This window comes from Haliotis cracherodii, unplaced genomic scaffold (assembly GCF_022045235.1).
Source record: "Haliotis cracherodii isolate W230 unplaced genomic scaffold, xgHalCrac1.p SCAF_4, whole genome shotgun sequence".
Taxonomy (NCBI): domain Eukaryota; kingdom Metazoa; phylum Mollusca; class Gastropoda; order Lepetellida; family Haliotidae; genus Haliotis; species Haliotis cracherodii.
The window spans coordinates 69930549-69944682 of NW_027266297.1; the positions used below are offsets into that span (position 1 = coordinate 69930549).

A 14134-nucleotide genomic window follows, 5' to 3' on the forward strand; every position below is an offset into this window, starting at 1 on the left:
TCATGTCCATTCCACCATGTAGTTTGAATATGGCAAACATTACGACAGGGATGTACAAGGCATGGATGAGGTCCTCAATGCAGAATCACAGGATCACAATTTATTGTAACATTAAACATTGAAAGAAACCTGTTTGTAGATAGCCTGCTGCTTGATACTGCATGCATACATTATCTGTCTGGGTTGGCAGACAAGTCTTCACAGTCAATAATTATGTGGCAGCTCATACCATTTCTGCTTCATTTTTGCCGAACATGCCAAATAAAAGATGCTTTCTGGATAAACCTGATATTCCCACAGACAAATTATATTGGCCTACTAAGTACAAGTACTTTTTATTTTGATTTGCAGCCATTTAATATGAAGAACATGAATCTCTACATGTCCTGATGAGAATTGATTTTTCAGTATTTCAGCTTGAAATGTCAAAAGTACATATGTGGTATGAATGCTGCAACGATATTTGAAAATTCCCGTCAATCTCAACCCGGAAACGATGTAAATACAGGTGGTAGTTCCTCAGGTTTTTTTTCCTGCATGCATGATCTGCCGGTAAAACTCAGTCAATGCAAATCAGAACTGATACATTATGTAAAGGTCACTGATTGGCACTGCCGGAAGACGGAGCGCAGGTCCTCTACTGAGGAATGCTGCCAGCCTGTTCTATATGTGGACTTGTGACTCAACCGATTGAGAATAACTGAGGCAGCCAGGCCGTGCTGTCTGTATGTCAGCCTCGGTCATTGACCTACTCTCCGTACTCAGCCGCAGTGCAGGCGAGGTGGAGCTCCACACAGGGCAGTGATGAGATAACCTGGCCGGCATGATGCACTACAGCCAGCCTCACGCTGACCTGTCGTTCGAGTAGTAGGAATGGAGCTGTAGCCGATGTAGCAGCTGCTGCTACTGCAGTCAGGAAATGTTTTGTGGACTTTTTTTGGCATTGATGAGAAACAAGAGTATTCAGAATTATCTGAGATTGATTCCTCGTGGCTGATGGTGTGGAAACAGCTGGCTTACTTGCCTTTGTCAAATCTCCAACATGGCTGCACTGGTTCACATCTTTAACAGAGCAAATCAAATTAGAAATAGTACCTTTACATGCTTATTGCAAATAAAGTACATATATATACATGAATGTAACAGTACATATACATATACATACATATGCAATGCTATACATAACATGTTTATTAAAATGAACGTAATTGTATAATTAGATATTTGTGACAACATTTAAATACATGCTACAAAGGGGATATAATATAAATGTTAAAGAACGTGCTGTCCAAAAATTATCAATTATGACTTAATCTTGCGGTTGTACATTCCAAGTTGTAAATGTGTGTAAACATATTTTTTTTTTTTTTTTTTTTTTAGGGGGTGGGGGAGTAGGGTGTACGTTATTATTTAATTAATGGGGTTTTTGGTGACAGAATAATCCAAAGTTTTTGGCCACTGACGCCTTGTTCTTGCCCTCAGTGGTGACACAGGCTGTGTGGTGGGTATTGCATGACTTGCATTAAAAGCTTGTCTTGTTTCTACATTTATCATTTTAGTACAGCATGGTTGGCATATAGAGAGCTTGTTGACATTATATAGACTCCAAACAGTGTGTTTCAAATTGAAGTGGGTCCTAAATGTAGCGACTCTGAATCTGTTTGAATGTTTGAGCACTGCATCAGGGCCCAAGATAATGTTTGATTATTGCATCAAGGCTCCATATAATGTTTTGAGCATTGCACAGGGCTCCATATGATGTTTTATGAATTGTCATCAAGGCTCCATATAATGTTTTGAGCATTGCACAGGGCTCCATATAATGTTTTGAGCATTGCATCAAGGCTCCATATTTGGTTGAGCATTGCACAGGGCTCTATTTGATGGTTGAGCATTGCATCAAGGCTCCATATAATGGTTGAGCATTGCATCAAGGCTCCATATAATGTTTTGAGCATTGCACAGGGCTCCATATAATGTTTTGAGCATTGCATCAAGGCTCCATATAATGGTTGAGCATTGCATCAAGGCTCCATGTAATGTTTGAGCATTGCATCAAGCCTCCATGTAATGTTTGAGCATTGCATCATGGCTCCATATAATGTTTTGAGCATTGCTCAGGAGCTCCATATAATGTTTTATGAATTGCATCAAGGCTCCTTATAATGTTTTATGAATTGCACAGGGTTCCATATAATGTTTTATGAATTGCACAGGGTTCCATATAATGTTTTATGAATTGCATCAAGGCTCCATATAATGTTTGAGCACTGCATCATGGCTCCAATTTAAGTTTGTGAATTGCATCATGGCTCCCTATAATGTTTTGAGAATTGCACAGGGCTCCAAATAAAGTTTTGAGCATTGCTGAGGTCTGAAATTCATTAGGTGATGGTGATTTATTGTGTGTATTTCTGCATTGAAATAGAAATAGTTTGGGAAGAATTATTCATGACATATTTATGAAGACGGTGGTCCGAGTGTGAAGAGAGATGGTATTTGAGATTTATACATTCACATGGAATCATCATCAGGGAAAAAGCTTGTCACGATTTGTGACATTGGAATATTAAAGCAACTTTTCATCTTTCTGACACATTGATTATTGAAAGAAATTCAGAAAAGGAGCAATGTCCTTTCGAAATGATTGCTAAACAGTATTCTGAATAAGGCAGCTTATCATTGTCTGTTTGTTAGATGTGAACATGAAGATGCAAAAAGGGATGGGATATACATAAAATGAATAATGTTTGAATATGTAGAATGATGACTTCAATACCTGATATCAAGGACCAGCCATAGCCCCCGTCAGCTGCAGCTTTTTGTGAATAGATTGTCAGTGTTGACAAAATTGTGTTTCAATTACCTTGATTGAAACTTCGGGACTTTGGGTTGGTGTTTGAGAACACTAATTCATATGGTACGCATTTATTCCCCAATACAGCTTAAAATCATATGAGTCATTTGTAGTTTGTCATTACAATTGTTACAGTAAGTTCACATGGAATAGGATTATTTGTTTATATGGAATGCTAATAGTTTTTCCTAGTCTGTCATGCAGACCCCGAGAGTCCATGCTAGTCTATAATGTTTGGCAAGTCTAGATTTTAGTATCTAAAAAAATGAAGAGAGTCTCTGGGCTCCTTTTGATTTTGTTTTTAATTTGATAATTTAACAACTGTTGGTTTTTTTCAGTAAGATATGTTCATTTCGGAATAGTTGTTAGTCTAAGTTTTTTCCTTCATAGTGTAAAGCACTGGTGTCAGCACAAGATGGCAGCTGCTCCCAGACCTAGACGTACACAAGTCTCTTAAGCAATACTTTTTAGTTTATCTAGAATTGCCTATGAGGGGGATAGAATTGCTACACTTCTATGGACATTTCTTTCAGTGCAGCCTTGGAGCAAGGCTACTCACAGGCCTTGAAGTACCTTGTCTTGCCATGTCTGCATCCTGAGTATCAGATGATTAGGTGGGACAAGTCTTGGTTCATTTATAGAATATCTTGAATGTCAGCTTTAATCTTCTAGCACTTTCTGATACACAAGGAGCATTTAACAGGCTTAAATTCCTGTACCAACATTGAACTCTTCATTGATTTTCGCTTTGCTGTTTTCAATGCAAAGAAGTGTGGAATTGGTTTCGCGCCTTTGAAAACTGAACCATCCCTTGCATCAAGAATAATGAAGTCTATGAATTCTTCAGCCATTTGCTTCCTCGAAGATCATGTTGTATTTTGTGAGATGGATATCTTCCATCCTGCTTGCACAGGAGCAGGATCTGTGGAGACAGATCTTCTAATGCAGCAACTATCAGTTACCAGTAATATGATGTCAGACAACTGCACCCACTTATTGGCCGTGAAGCTGTCATATTTACCATGTCTGTTCTCTAAGCCCCTACCGATGAAGGTATGTGTCAGGTATTTCTGCATTGCAGCCGTTTGGGAGGAATTCAAAACAAGCATCGAGAATGTGTCCGAGTTACATTAGAAATATCATGTCTAAAACATTACCCAAACTGACAGAAAATAGGTTCAGGTTTCCCTCCATCCAGAAGCCAACCCTATAGATAACTGAAGTCAGTAGGTCTGTGTGCCCTCCCGGCCTCGGCCTCATGTAGCCAAGTGTGTGATGCAACAAGACTCCCTCTAACATCTGATTGTTGTATCCAGCTGGCCTTGTCAGGTGCATGGCAGCGTCTCCTCATCCAGGATCTCGCTGCGCTGACGCAGGTGCTGTTACTGACGTCATCCTCCCTGTACTACCCCCCAACAACCTTCCTTGGTTATACAAGTCTTTATCCAGCATTCCCATCTCGGCAGCCATGTAACCTTAAATAGCTCGAGCACTTGTCTCTTTAATACACTTTGTTATTTTTAGATCAGGCAAGCCCAAAATATTTTCTTGTTTTGTTGATTAGTCTGTTCAAGTTGATTCATTTGTGGAATTGTATTTCTGTAATTCTTTATTTTACAAGTTTTAGGTGTTTTTGTGCTGGTGCCAATTTTTCTCTATCTGCCCAGTTTAGGTGTCATCATGGCCACTATGGTGCCGAGATGGGATCAAATGGCGACAACTACTCTCTGCTGCCCTCTTTCATGGCCTCTATGGTGCCCAGATGGGGATGAAATGGTGACAGCTACTCTCTTTCATGGCCTCTATGGTGTCCAGATGGGGATGAAATGGTGACAGCTACTCTCTTTCATGGCCTCTATGGTGCCGAGATGGGATCAAATGGCGACAACTACTCTCTGCTGCCCTCTTTCATGGCCTCCATGGTGCCGAGATTGGGAACAAATGGCGACAACTACCCTCTTGCCCTCTTTCACGGCCTCTATGGTGCCCAGATGGGGATCAAATGGTTACAGCTACTCTCTTTCACGGCCTCTATGGTGCCTAGATGGGATCAAATGGCGACAACTACGCTCTGCTGCCCCTCTTTCATTGCTCCTATGGTGTCATCAGCAGATGTGTGAATTAACTGTATGAGGTCTATGGATGGTGGTATAACAAGCGTATTATCACTATGTATCAACCATGTTGACCGTCAATTGCTAGTTGTCACCACATGCCAATGAGCCAATGGAAAGTTTGTTGAATATGCTACGTATGTAATTTGCTCTTAATGAATAATGCATCATCAATTTGGATAAATACGCTTTGATTGTGGTATAACATTCATGATATCGACACTCATTCACAGGAGCGCAGGCTTTGGCTATCTGCCAGCGATGACTCTCATCGCCCACATCATTCTACTCAGCTGTCGCTGGCCAAGTAACACGCCTTTTGATGGCATTATTCTCTACATGTATGTCATGAGTTGATTAACACAGTAGTCCAGCCTGCACTGGAAGCATGAACAGCTTTGTGGGGTAGTTTTAGAGTATATGCTAGCTCTGTTAGACAGAACTTGTGTGTATTGTCACGCAATATTGGTATATGGGTCTTGTGTCAGGCAATATTGGTATATGGGTCTTGTGTCGGGCAATATTGGTATATGGGTCTTGTGTTGGGCAATATTGGTATATGGTTCTTGTATCAGGCAATATTGGTATATGGTTCTTGTATCAGGCAATATTGGTATATGGGTCTTGTGTCAGGCAATATTGATATATGGGTCTTGTATTAGGCAATATTTGTGTATGGGTCTTGTATCAGGCAATATCGGTATATGGGTCTTGTATCAGGCATTATTGATATATGGGTCTTGTACCAGGCAATATTGGTATATGGGTCTTGTATCAGGCAATATTAGTATATGGGTCTTGTATCAGGCAATATTGGTATGTGGTTCTTGTGTCAGGCAAAACAGCCTGGTCTGGAGTCCTGATATTCCTGGAAGTCTGTAGAATGTCAGTCCATGTGTCAGTTCCATGCAGACTCTAGTGTTACACATTCACTCTGGGGAGTGTGTGATAAATCATTTATTCCCCACCCCCAGGAGCTGAATGGATGATAATTGTCTGCATTTGGAATGGAAATCAGGCTGAAATTCCTGTATGTTTTTTCAGAGAACATGCTGTGAAGTGCACAAAAATGGAATTAGGGGAAAGCTTTCAAATTGTCAGAGTTTTTACGTCATTACTGTGAAATGAGAAACAAATGTGGTTGTTATGGCATCGGATTGTCACGTTCAGCCAGGTTGGTCGGCTTGCTTGGAAACCGATTACATACAGTGTGGATGTCAGCTCACCAGCCACTTTGGGAAGGGGAGAGGAAGCAATGGAACCTACTTTAACCTTTTTATGACTCTGAGACTTTTTTTTTTCAATTTTTTCCCATGGAAATGTTAATGTTAGCCTTGAAAGGACGTCACTGGGTTTACACTGCCTGTTCTGAAGACTGCCCGGCCTTCACAAGTAGTCCAGGATTTACCACTGTGTGGTGTCTTTTGTCTTTTATTTCATTTCAGTTTTGTTACTTCATGCATTGCATCTGAATTTATTAACTGAATATCTTTAAATTGTATTTTTTTCCGAGGTATATAATTTCTAAAACTTATAACATGCATAGATGTACGTTATTAAAAATGAATTTTATTAATGTTTTGATATTTTTTACAATGTGTTTTAGTACCATGTGTGACCTTGTTAATTGTGTCATCATACCTTGATGGGTTGTTGCTCATGCTATCAATCACTGGTTTTACTGGTTTAAAGTCTTCCGACCAGAAACTCACTCACTCACTCACTCACTCCACCAACTCACTCACTCACTCACTCCACTTACTCCACTCACTCACTCACTCACTCACTCACTCATCCCACCCACTCACTCACTAAGAGGGTTTATTGTGCATGGAGACATAGATAAATATATTTTGATTCAGACCAAATAAGAGGAAACAGAAGCTGATACTTTGATAGCCAGACAACACTTATTGATGATCCAACAGAACAGGACGTCATTACCCTGAAGGTGTCACCTTCTCAGCAGATACCAGTTCTGGAAAAGCAATTGAGAAACGACATGGAAACAGCAGCTCTGTATCAACAAGCACGTTGTATGACGTCTTCAAGTCTTTGATGACATTATTTTATGTAACACTGTAACTACTTGACAGTGAATCATAATTCCTTCCTCCTGGAGAAATAACTTTGCTCAAGTCAGTTTTGGTGTTCCATTAATGGGAATTAGCTGTAGAATTATACTGTCCCGCCCATGAGGAAAGTTGAACCAGGCTGTGTGATGTGAATGGAATACCCCTTCAACCAGAGTGTGGTTTCCAGTTCCCAGGGCAGCACCATGAATTAAGTGCCAAATTTACATAATCTGGTTCACTGAAGCGCATATAATTAACTGCACCGCGGCCATTGCATCCATCGTGGATCACACCTAGTGGTGAGTCACCCAGAAAGTTCCTGGCCCCAATGACCCACGATTCCAAATGTGGTCCATCCTTTCAGAGGACTGTTTCCTGTTTTGTTGAGAGTTTTCTCATTCTGAATGTGTGTGTGTTATTTATTTTTTCCTCCTTGTAATTTCAGGTAAACTTGTATTTCCTGAGCCGGTTGTGTCGTGGACATGTGGAAGTTGTCAAGGCACGTGTACCTGACCTCGACTGACACCAGCGGAGGACCAACCCTCGGCGCTAATCGGTAGCACCACACACAACCCGCCTACAACAATAGACAACAGACATTGTATATAGAGCTTATAGCATGGAATAGTGCACAGATGGTGGTTAAGTTATATTCTCAAGGGGATACAGATAGGTTCCAATATTGGCAACTGTTGTCAGTGTTCAGGATTGTCTGAAGGGTGGATCTTAGGGTCGGTCTTGGGGTGGAACTTAGGGCAGGCAGTAAATGCAGGGCAAGGGCTTGCCTTGCTCCAAGGCTGTGCTGAAAGAAAAGTCCTTGAATGTGTAGTCATTCTATCCTCCTAATAGGCAAGTCTAGATATGTGGACAGTACATCTAAGTACTCCAGTTTCTTGTACGGACAACTTGTTCTCATTATTTACATAATCAAGAACTTATGATTCAAATTAATAATTATTGCCTTAGAGGCTTGTGCAAGTCTAGGTACGGACAGGGAATAATTGTTCTTTCAGCAACGAACTGTTGAACATAAGTACTTCCAGGGTTGAACATGAGGTCTTCTAGTCTGAACCTAATAAAAACAAAGGCAGTTTGTCCCTATTATGTAATGGCAGAAATTGTGAACAGTTGTTACTGTAGACTAATACTGAAACTGGACGAGCAAAGCCACGAGTGTTTGTTTGACATTTGTATAAATGTTGCCTGCGTCTACATCTGGTACACATAGAAGCTGGCCATGTCCTTGGTCCTGGGACTTGGTGTCAGAAGAAAGGAACTGCATGTACAAGGCTGTCATCTGGACAATGTTTGGAATTCACAGAGATATAAAACTATCTGTAAGCTGAGATCCGCATTGGTTCCGGAAAGCATCTGTGAGGCAGGGACAGAGGACATGCAGGAATGGGGATGGGGTAAGGGATGCTTTGTTGGTGGGGGTGGGGGAGGGGAGACTGTTGGGGGAGGATGGGGGAGGGGAGACTTTGTTGGTGGAGAGGAGGCTGTGTAGGTGGGAAGGAGTGGCTTTGTAGGGGGGATGGGGGGAGGAAAGGTCATGGTGATGGGCTTGTCCCTGATGATTTACAATTGGTGGAGGGGGGAGAAAGGAATAGCATGATTTGTGGAGGACATTGTTGAAGGGTTAATGACAAGTATCTGTCACTGATCCAAAGGAAGAACCAGTTAATATGAATATTCATTGTCACAGAACCGTAAATCAGCGGCTGATGAATCTGTACATCCTGAATGAATGATGACAGAAACATGTTTTTCTCCTTTGAAATTACATGTATATTTTCTTTGTTCCCAGTACAGACATTTGCATTCTTTAAATAAAGCTTTTGTCTAGAAAACATTGTGTTAAGCAGCATAGTAGATTATAATCTGCCTTCATCACTCAAAACAGGATGGTTTTGACCATGGTCCACAATTCTTGCTCTTTTACCACTAACAGTGAGAATGCGACAAACAAATGTTCATCTTTTCCTGATTAAAATAGAAAAAGAAAAGGTTTTGAGTTTCTCTTTTATCAAATGAATAAAAGCTACAAAGTTCGAGTCCATTGTACGATTCTAACTGTATTATCAGCTTGTGTTTATGAATCACCATCAAATAGTTATGATACCGGGTGTTCGCGAAACGGGCGCGTATCCTGCCCTACCGGTGGCACCCGTCACAAACACATGCAAAGACAAGTCAATTGTTCACCTGAATCACTACATTGGTTTGGCAGTCTATTATTGTTTATCTCCGCCACGAAGTGGAAGAGGGAAATAGTCCATCACAGTTTTGTTTCCGGAGCAGAACTAAAAAAACATGCGAGATATCTTAACCAAACTTGGCACTTAAATAGGTCTAGTGGCAAACTGGTGCCTTTTGATAGTTTTGAATTTTGAAAATTTTATTTTTCAAGTTCCCACAGCAGCGCCTTTGACTTAGACTGAAAATGGCGTGAGCAGTGCTTGTTTACGGAGCAGATCTTAAAAACTTTACAATATTTCTTGCCTTGCACACAACCAGACCTGACATACTTGCGTGCGATATGAGTATTTAATGGTCTGTTATCATTTATTAAAAGAATTTTTATTTTGTTGTTGTTGATTTCATTACCAGCGTAAAATAATGCTTTAGCTAAATATTTCAAGTAGAAAATACTCCTCACCAGGTTAAAAATAAATACATAAACATAACCTGCGTATTTAAAAAAAACCAAAACAACTCTTCACTAGGTCCTCATCTCATAACGGAACTGAACAAATGATAGATTCGTCAGGGCCTTAAGAGCCAATATGAAGGACAAATTGGGATGAGTTAATCCCGTTGTGACAGTCTGTCTGACAGATGTGTCCCAACCTGGATGTTGTAGGCCATGCGTTGCTCTTCATTCACACTGTTACCGTCAACCTGAAGACTGCACCACTTGGAGGAGATGTGTAACGTTGTGGTACATAGTAGAGGCATACAACAAGGTTGTATGTCATTACATATGCTGAGACGCCGGTATACATATATTGTACCACGCTTCATGGGCCAATGGCATCCAGTCGTTCACATTTTTATGAGTTCACGTACAAAGTGCAGTGGTTAAGTTCACTGCAAGAATCTCCATATGCCAAAGGTTTAACATCGTCTGCCTAATGCAGGCCATATTGGAGGTACTCTCACTGTCACAATCCTGCTGTTTCTCTTTATGTTTTTCAGTGCCGTGAAAATGTTATCATGGGAGTTAATAACCAGATACTAAAGCTCTACTTCAGTTTTGGTTATGAGAAAATATTCTGTTGTCCGAGAAAGATTGTAATCTGCAGTAATTCCTGATTAACTGTGTTGCTGTGATCAGACATTTCATGTGGCTCTAAAGTGTCCCACATGTAGACTTGTGATATGTAGATCTAGGAGGGCACTCCATGTAATATGTAGATCTAGGAGGGTACTCCATGTAATATGTAGATCTAGGAGGGTACTCCATGTAATATGTAGATCTAGGAGGGTACTCCATGTAATGTGTAGATCTAGGAGGGTACTCCATGTAATGTGTAGATCTAGGAGGGCACTCCATGTAATGTGTAGATCTAGGAGGGCACTCCATGTAATATGTAGATCTAGGAGGGCACTCCATGTAATATGTAGATCTAGGAGGGTACTCCATGTAATATGTAGATCTAGGAGGGTACTCCATCTAATATGTAGATCTAGGAGGGTACTCCATGTAATGTGTAGATCTAGGAGGGTACTCCATGTAATGTGTAGATCTAGGAGGGCACTCCATGTAATGTGTAGATCTAGGAGGGTACTCCATGTAATATGTAGATCTAGGAGGGTACTCCATGTAATGTGTAGATCTAGGAGGGCACTCCATGTAATGTGTAGATCTAGGAGGGCACTCCATCTAATATGTAGATCTAGGAGGGTACTCCATCTAATATGTAGATCTAGGAGGGTACTCCATGTAATATGTAGATCTAGGAGGGTACTCCATGTAATATGTAGATCTAGGAGGGTACTCCATGTAATATGTAGATCGGAGAGGGCACTCCATGTAATATGTAGATCTAAGGGGGCACTCCATGTAATATGTAGATCTAGGAGGGTACTCAATGTAATATGTAGATCTAAGGGGGTACTCCATGTAATATGTAGATCTAAGGGGGTACTCCATGTAATATGTAGATCTAGGAGGGTACTCAATGTAATATGTAGATCTAGGAGGGCACTCCATGTAATATGTAGATCTAAGAGGGCACTCCATGTAATATGTAGATCTAAGAGAGTACTCCATGTAATATGTAGATCTAAGAGAGTAATCCATGTAATATGTAGATCTGAGAGGGTACTCCATGTAATATGTAGATCGGAGAGGGCACTCCATGTAATATGTAGATATAGGGGGCACTCCATGTAATATGTAGATCTAAGAGGACACTCCATGTAATATGTAGATCTAAGAGGACACTCCATGTAATATGTATACCTGAAAGGGCACCTCCGTGTAGACCCTCACTATGTTATCAGCTGGTTCTACAGAAAACAGCTGATTTTAGTAAAGACAGATGCTGCGCCATTCTGAAGAGTATGCCATGATAAAACAAATAAATCAGCCTCTCCAGTTACTGTCTCCATGTTTTTTACACAAGTCAATCTGTTTGTAAGTCACTCCTCCGCCTTTCCGATAAACACTCATTTAACTGCCGTCAAAGTTTATGATTGTGACGTGTGGGTGATTGTTGGGCATGACAAGTATGAATGACTGGCCTGTAAGTTATATTTGAGTATTTGTCTGAATAACTTGTTGTGGGAACAAAAACACTTGTCTGGATCAATGTGATAGGGACATTAGCACAGGCCTGTGGAGGAGAGACAGCTGTTGGGTGGTATGTAGCGCTGTGGTCGGACCACGGGCAGAACATGTGGCCACTCACAGGATGTTCCTGGTATTCCTTGATAAGCCCAACTGGTTGTGTAAAAATAATTAAATATCTGCATACCCCTAGCACAAGTTGAGTAGTATATTGTAATGAGTGGAGCTGTTTCATGCAATGCTTCCGACATGAGTAGACTACTCTGCCCCTCACCAACACCCTCCCTCACCTACACCCTCCCTCACCTACACCCTCCCTCACCCACACCCTCCCTCACCCACACCCTCCCTCACCTACACCCTCCCTCACCCACACCCTCCCTCACCCACACCCTCCCTCCCTCACCTACACCCTCCCTCCCTCACCTACACCCTCCCTTACCTACACCCTCTCTCCCTCACCTACACCCTCCCTCCCTCACCTACACCCTCTCTCCCTCACCTACACCCTCTCTCCCTCACCTACACCCTCCCTCCCTCACCTACACCCTCTCTCCCTCACCTACACCCTCCCTCCCTCACCTACACCCTCTCTCCCTCACCTACACCCTCTCTCCCTCACCTACACCCTCCCTTACCTACACCCTCTCTCCCTCACCTACACCCTCCCTCCCTCACCTACACCCTCCCTCCCTTACCTACACCCTCTCTCCCTTACCTACACCCTCCCTCCCTCACCTACACCCTCCCTCCCTCACCTACACCCTCTCTCCCTCACCTACACCCTCCCTTACCTACACCCTCTCTCCCTCACCTACACCCTCCCTCCCTCACCTACACCCTCTCTCCCTCACCTACACCCTCCCTCCCTCACCTACACCCTCTCTCCCTCACCTACACCCTCCCTCCCTCACCTACACCCTCTCTCCCTCACCTACACCCTCCCTCCCTCACCTACACCCTCTCTCCCTCACCTACACCCTCCCTCCCTCACCTACACCCTCCCTCCCTCACCTACACCCTCTCTCCCTCACCTACACCCTCTCTCCCTCACCTACACCCTCTCTCCCTCACCTACACGCTCCCTTACCTACACCCTCCCTTACCTACACCCTCCCTCACCTACACCCTCCCTCACCCACACCCTCCCTCACCCACACCCTCTCTCCCTCACCTACACCCTCCCTCACCCACACCCTCCCTCACCCACACCCTCTCTCCCTCACCTACACCCTCCCTCACCTACACCCTCTCTCCCTCACCTACACGCTCCCTTACCTACACCCTCCCTTACCTACACCCTCCCTCACCTACACCCTCCCTCACCCACACCCTCCCTCACCCACACCCTCTCTCCCTCACCTACACCCTCCCTCACCCACACCCTCCCTCACCCACACCCTCTCTCCCTCACCCACACCCTCCCTCACCTACACCCTCCCTCACCCACACCCTCCCTCACCTACACCCTCTCTCCCTCACCTACACGCTCCCTTACCTACACCCTCCCTTACCTACACCCTCCCTCACCTACACCCTCCCTTACCTACACCCTCCCTCACCTACACCCTCTCTCCCTCACCTACACGCTCCCTTACCTAAACCCCCCTTACCTACACCCTCCCTTACCTACACCCTCCCTTACCTACACCCTCCCTTACCTACACCCTCCCTCACCTACACCCTCCCTTACCTACACCCCCCTTATTTACACCCCCCCCCCCCCTTACTACACCCTCCCTTACCTACACCCTCCCTCTCCTACACCCTCCCTCACCTACACCCTCCCTTACCTACACCCTCCCTCACCTACACCCTCTCTCCCTCACCTACACGCTCCCTTACCTAAACCCCCCTTACCTACACCCTCCCTTACCTACACCCTCCCTTACCTACACCCTCCCTCACCTACACCCTCTCTCCCTCACCTACACCCTCTCTCCCTCACCTACACGCTCCCTTACCTAAACCCCCCTTACCTACACCCTCCCTTACCTACACCCTCCCTTACCTACACCCTCCCTCACCTACACCCTCCCTTACCTACACCCCCCTTATTTACACCCCCCCCCTTACTACACCCTCCCTTACCTACACCCTCCCTCTCCTACACCCTCCCTCACCTACACCCTCCCTTACCTACACCCTCCCTCACCCACACCCTCCCTCACCTACACCCCCCTTACCTACACCCTCCCTTACCTACACCCTCCCTTACCCACACCCTCCCTCACCCACACCCTCTCTCCCTCACCTACACGCTCCCTTACCTACACCCTCCCTCACCCACACC

At 43.7% G+C, this 14134-nt stretch overlaps 1 long non-coding RNA gene across 2 annotated transcripts in view; it reads left to right on the forward strand.

Annotated features, from left to right (window-relative positions):
* The window catches only part of LOC139479089 (uncharacterized), a 128972-nt gene extending 120512 nt beyond the window's left edge, over window positions 1-8460 (forward strand). Inside the window, exon 4 of one of the 2 annotated variants that reach the window (XR_011654343.1) lies at window positions 7492-8460. This is a non-coding gene — a long non-coding RNA (uncharacterized lncRNA). The other variant, XR_011654344.1, reaches the window with a different exon arrangement.
* The last annotated feature ends 5674 nt before the right edge of the window (window positions 8461-14134 follow it).